Source organism: Meles meles, chromosome 8 (assembly GCF_922984935.1).
Source record: "Meles meles chromosome 8, mMelMel3.1 paternal haplotype, whole genome shotgun sequence".
Lineage (NCBI taxonomy): Eukaryota > Metazoa > Chordata > Mammalia > Carnivora > Mustelidae > Meles > Meles meles.
In genome coordinates this window covers 115,050,270-115,056,020 of record NC_060073.1, presented here as the reverse complement: position 1 = coordinate 115,056,020, position 5,751 = coordinate 115,050,270, and the positions used below count along the sequence as shown (strand labels likewise).

At 46.5% G+C, this 5,751-nt stretch overlaps 1 pseudogene; it reads left to right on the top strand.

Annotated features, from left to right (window-relative positions):
- Nucleotides 1-2,151: 2,151 nt before the first annotated feature.
- On the top strand, nt 2,152-2,284 carry LOC123950103 (annotated as a pseudogene).
- The last annotated feature ends 3,467 nt before the right edge of the window (nt 2,285-5,751 follow it).

The window sequence follows — 5,751 nt, the reverse complement described above, 5'->3', positions numbered from 1 at the left end:
AACTCTGGCCTCCCAGTCAAAATTCAGTGTCCGGACCTGCAAGCCTGAGTCCAAAACCTAATCGGTGAGGATCGCCAGCGCACCCTCCACCTCAAGCAGCAGGCCCTGTCTGGGGCGCAGCAAGTCGCCGCATTGCTCAGCATTGCACCCACTTTCGTAACTCCCCACTTGTACTAGTTTATATTCACTGAGTGCCCTGAGTGAACACACGCTAGATGTCTCACTAAGTAAACATGGCCATTCCCCAGTACGTCCGTAATCTGAAGAGGCAACTCTCCAAGGGACAGGAAGCCCGACACGGTCCTTGGCGAGTCAGGAGCCTCAAGAACTGTCACTTCTCCACGGCTTCTGCCTCTCTCCTCAAGCTCTAGTTACTTTCCATCACGACTGATCTTCTTGAAGGAAATTCCAAATGGAACTATTTCCCATGGCTCCCCAAACCTGCACAATCCACTGTGTCCGTGTATATCCAGAAAATACACGGGGTGAATTTAGTAAGAATAACCATACCCGTTATGAGGGATTCTGCGATTCTGCTCTGAAAACCCCACCCAACTTGTTAGGATTTAGCACCCTGAAGGGAACTTGTAGGTGCCTCTGCCCACCTGAGGTAGTTAGAGCACAGACCAAGAGCTGGTGTCGAGGCTGACAGCCCAGCACTTTCGTACACAAGTGTCACTACAGAAGGTAGTGTTCACCAAAGGGGGGGGAGGCAAGACAGGGCGGAGGTGTTAAGAGGTACAAAATCGCACGGTATAGGCTAATGATGCCTTTTAAAACACTTTCATCTGGGGCACCTGGGTGACTCAGTCGTTGCGCGTCTGTCTTCGGCTCAGGGTATGGTCCCAGGATCCTGGTATCAAGCCCCACATTGGGATCCCTTGCTCAATGGGGAGCCCGCTTCTCCCTCTGCTTGTGCTCTCTCTCACTGTCAAATAAATGAATAAGAATTAAAAAAAATAAAAATAAAATAAAATACTTCCATCTGTGGATGGAACTAGAGTATTATGCCGAGTGAAGTCAGTCAGTCAGAGAAAGACAAATACCATATGATTTCACTCATATGTGGGATGAAGAAACAAAACAGATGAACACAAGGGGGAAAAAGATAGAGGCAAACCAAGAACCAGACTCTGAACTCCAGGGCACACACTGACAGTGACCAGAGGGGAGGAGGGTGGGTGGGGGATGGAGGCACAGTGACGGGGAGGAACAAGGCCACCTGTCGTGATGAGCACCCGGCGATGTATGCAAGTGCTGAATCACCATATTGTAGACCTGAAACTAATATTATACTGTATGTTAACTAACTAGAACTTAAATAAAACCTTTAAAAAAATTTATTGCCCTGCAGGAAACTAACCAACTTTTTTACTTGACTTAGTAAGGCTATTTCAGCTTTTCTTCTGTAATGGACTATATATTTTGGTTGTTCACACACTCCTGGAGCCAGTGATCTTGTCTTGCTGCTGGTTCTTTCATGACTGGGTTGAGCAAAACTTTGATCTGTGCTAAAAGTCATCTGGTTTGAGTACTTTGTACTGTGTTGTGTATTACACCGTATTCTCTCTAACTGCTGGTAACCCCAATCTGCAAATATAATCACATTTAGAAGACCTGTGTTTTGTGAGCCACACTGTTGCTTAAGAAACAACATCCATGGGTCATAAACACGCTTAGGCCTTTGGCAACTGTTGGTCTCCTCAAGTTTACTGAATGGCAGAAAAAAATTATGATCAGTCACCCCCTGTTCCTATCACCATGAGTGACACTGTCATTATTCTCCAATGCTGAGTCCAGTGGAAGCAGGCAGAGGACTTTTCAATAATTCGCTGGCACAATTTCTTAACCATTTATTTCTTCTAGAACTGCAGTGTCCTACATGGTAGCCACTCACTCCATGTAGTTCTTTTTTTTTTTTAAGATTTTATTGATTTATTAGACAGAGATCACAAGCAGGCGGAGTAGCAGGCAGAGAGAGAGAGAGGAGGAAGCAGGCTCCCTGCTGAGCAGAGAGCCCGGGGCAGGGCTCCATCCCAGGACCCTGGGATCATGACCTGAGCTGAAGGCAGAGGCTTTAACCCACTGAGCCACCCAGGCGCCCAATCTCCACAAGGTTCTTAAAATGAACCGAAATGAAATAAAACTTACAGCTTTGCGCAGTGGCAGTATCGTAGCCAATGAGGTTTATCCAAGGCGCGATTATTGCTAATTGAAATAAAACTTACATTCAGTTTCTCAGTTGGGCCAGTCACATTTCGAGTACTCAGTAGCCACATGTGGCTAGTGGTGGCTATTCTATTCGATGGTACAGATACAGAACGATTATATCATCACAAAAATCTCTGTTGGACTATGCTGGGAAAGGCAATTTCAAGCTTAGGTGAAAATGTAAAATAAAGCAGGACACCATAATCCCAAAAGCACTTTGGAAATCTGGCTTGAGGGATGAAAATATTTTATTTTATGTTTTTAACTTTGTATTTAAATTCAGTTTAGTTAACATATAGTGTTTTTATTAGTTTCAGGGTTAAAATCTGGTGATTCATCGGGTGCATATGACACCCAGGGCTCATTCCATCGGGTGCCCTCCTTAACGCCCAGCACCCAGTTAGTTCCCCCAAGAAACCTTCAGTTATTTTCCCAGAGTTAAGAGTCTCTTATGGTTTGCCTCTCTCTCTGTTTTTGTCTTATTGTATTTTTCCTTCCCTTCCCTTATGTTCACCTGTTTTCCCAACAATAGGAGGGCAATGCAATTGTAATCCTTGGGGCTTGTCTTTTCTACCTGCCCCAAGAAGGAAGAAGGGGAGAGGTGGAAAGAAGGAACAGAGGGTGGCGCCTCACACAAGTGACATGGGATCTCGCTGTCCCAGGTGCCAGAGTCTCCTTCAGATCTCCGGACTTCCCTCAGGGACACCAACAAGGGCAGTTCTCTTTTGCCCTTGCTCTCCCGCATCAAAGTGGTGGCTACATTTTCTTTCATAGGATTTTCACAACCTTTCCTTCCTATTCCTGCTACCCAACCACTGCATTGTCTCATCATCTCATTGCCAAAGTCGATTAGGCAAAATAAACATTTTCCATACTGTTTTAAGATTCAGGAAAACTTTTCAAATCAGTGTTTCCCTCCACTGTGATAAGTTGTTCACTGAATACCACAAAGACAAATGAAACTCTTATAAGCTCTGAATGCTCTGCCTCTTATTAAAGAAAAACTTAGTAAGTTTTTACATTTTATTAACATTTATTTGTTGGGGGGGAGGGGAGAGCGCATGCACAAGTGAGGGGAGGGGCAGAGGGAGAGACTCTCAAGCAGACTCCCTGTTCACCGTGGAGCCTGATGCGGGGCTCGAACTCACACCCAGAGATCATGACCTGAACCAAAACCAAGAGTTGGAGACTTAACCAGCTGAGCCATCCAGGCGCCTGTTTTTACACTTTTTAATAAATACACTTTAAAATCACCTTTAATTTTCACATTTACAACTGTTTTCTGAAGTATAAGTATCTGAACAATGTTTAAGAAACAAGGGAAACATGTAAAAGGCACAAGAGGTGAGAGGTCTTTGATCTGTTGGAGGGAAGGAGGAAAAACAAAACTAGCAAAACGTCAAGTGTCTGAATGCTGGAAGAATTTTCTTTTCTTTCTGAGGGAGGAGGTTACAGATCAATTGTTAAAGCGAAAAGGTACCAAAGCTACCTCGACATGGGTGTCCACACGTTTCCTCTGACCGTCAATCTGGCTGTCAGGCACTACTGTGCTGTGAAGCTGCACATCTTCCTTAAAGAAGAAACTCGTTTTTCTGATCTTGCCTTTCGTCAAGAGAAGCGTATATGCCTTTCCCTCCCATCCTTCATGGACGCCTCCTCTGGCCGCCTCCCTCGTCTCCGTGCACCCCGTTCTGTCTTCCCTCCTCCCAGCCTAGCCTGATCTCGACACATCCACCAGAATAAGCTTCCTGAACAGTTGCCTTAACTTCCTCACTTGCAGCTCAGAAAACTACTAGGACTGTGTTCCTATTATGTAGTTTCCCCTTCCCTTAACCAGCATGTGAAGCCCTTTGTATTTCGTATCCCATCCTCTCTCCAGCCTCGCTGCCCACTCTCCTCGCCCCCATGCAGACAACGCAGTCCAGATAACACTTCTCAGTATGGACTCCTTTAGAACCCCGAGGTGCCTGGGCCCCAGTTCCCAGAGGTCCTTCTGTAACTGGCCTGGGCGGGGGGTGCTCAGAACTCTGTGTTTCTAAAAGGCTGCCCAAGGGATCTTGATGTGCAGAGAAGCCAAAGCAGACTCTGAACGTGGAGCGGACATGTCTGCTTTCACCTCTCTGTAATTAGCCCATTTAAACCCATGGAAATCCTCCCCCGTTCGTCAAAGTGCAGCTAAACAACCACCCCTCCCGTGAATGTCCTGCCCGGTTCCCCTAGCTTAGACTTCCTCTGCATTCTTTTTTTTTTTTTTTTTTTTAAAGAAAGACTGAGAGAGGATTTTATTTATTTATTTGTCAGAGAGAGAGAGGAAGAGAGAGCGAGCAAGCACAGGCACGCAGAGTGTCAGGCAGAGGCAGAGGGAGAAGCAGGCTTCCTGCTGAGCAAGGAGCCCAATGCGGGACTGGATCCCAGGAGGCTGGGATCATGACCTGAGCCGAAGGCAGCCACTTAACCAACTGAACCACCCAGGCGTCCCTTTCCCTACATTCTTATACCAGTCTTTCCACTCGCACAATCTCCTATGTGATAACTAATCAATTATAACTGATTTTAGGTTTGGCAGTTCACAAAGTTCTTCCACAAATCTCTCCTCTAACCTTTTTTATTTACTGTATAATGGAGGCTGTATCTTCCCAGAGGTATGGATGAAGAAACTCTGGCTCAGAGAGTGTGAGTTTTTCCCCCAAGCTCACATAGTGGGTAAATGACAAAGCCACATCCTGAGCCTAATGATTGGGTTGGAAATATTCAAACAGGAGCAGACTCAAACCCTCATTGCCATCGCAACACACAAATGTTACTCTAGGAGCCCATCAAAGCACCCACACCTGAGTCCCAGCCTCAGCGACTTGGGCTCATCTACCGGCACAGGACCAGGAAACTGTACTTGCAACGGGCACCACCAGATCGTTCTCACACAAGTGTTCAGGGGCCACGTTTTGAGAAAGATTGCTCTAGGTGAACACACACCATATGGAGATTGTAGAGAAAACCTCCAAAAGGGCCATATTACCCAGGTAAAATGATAATTCAACAATAATTAAGAATTAATTGAGAGAAAAGCAGTTTTTGGCCAGTAGAGATCACAGCCCTTTTGCCCAAGAGCATTTTCTCTGTAATTGCGAAAGTTTTTTCTTAAAACCACATCTATCAGTAGAGGGAAGAGGGCAGAGGAGTAGCTGACTGAAACATCAGATCCCAGGAGTTCAGCTAGACAGGTACCAAACCACTCCGAACCCCTACACACTCAACAGGAGATCGGAGAGGAGAAGAGCAGCAATTCTAGGAACAGAAAACCGACCACTTTCTGGAAGGTAGGACCTGCGGAGACGTGAATCCGAAGCGATGGGAAGATAGACCATGGGGGGAGGGGCCAGCTCCCAGCCAGCTGTGGAGCAACAGAGCACAAAATCGGAACACCCACAAGTCTGCTCCATGGAGGGACGTCGCTCCAGAGGCTAAGCCGGGGGCGGAGCCCTCCCGGGGACAGTGTGGTCTCAGGTCCCACGGGGTCACAGAAGGATCAGGGTGTCTGAG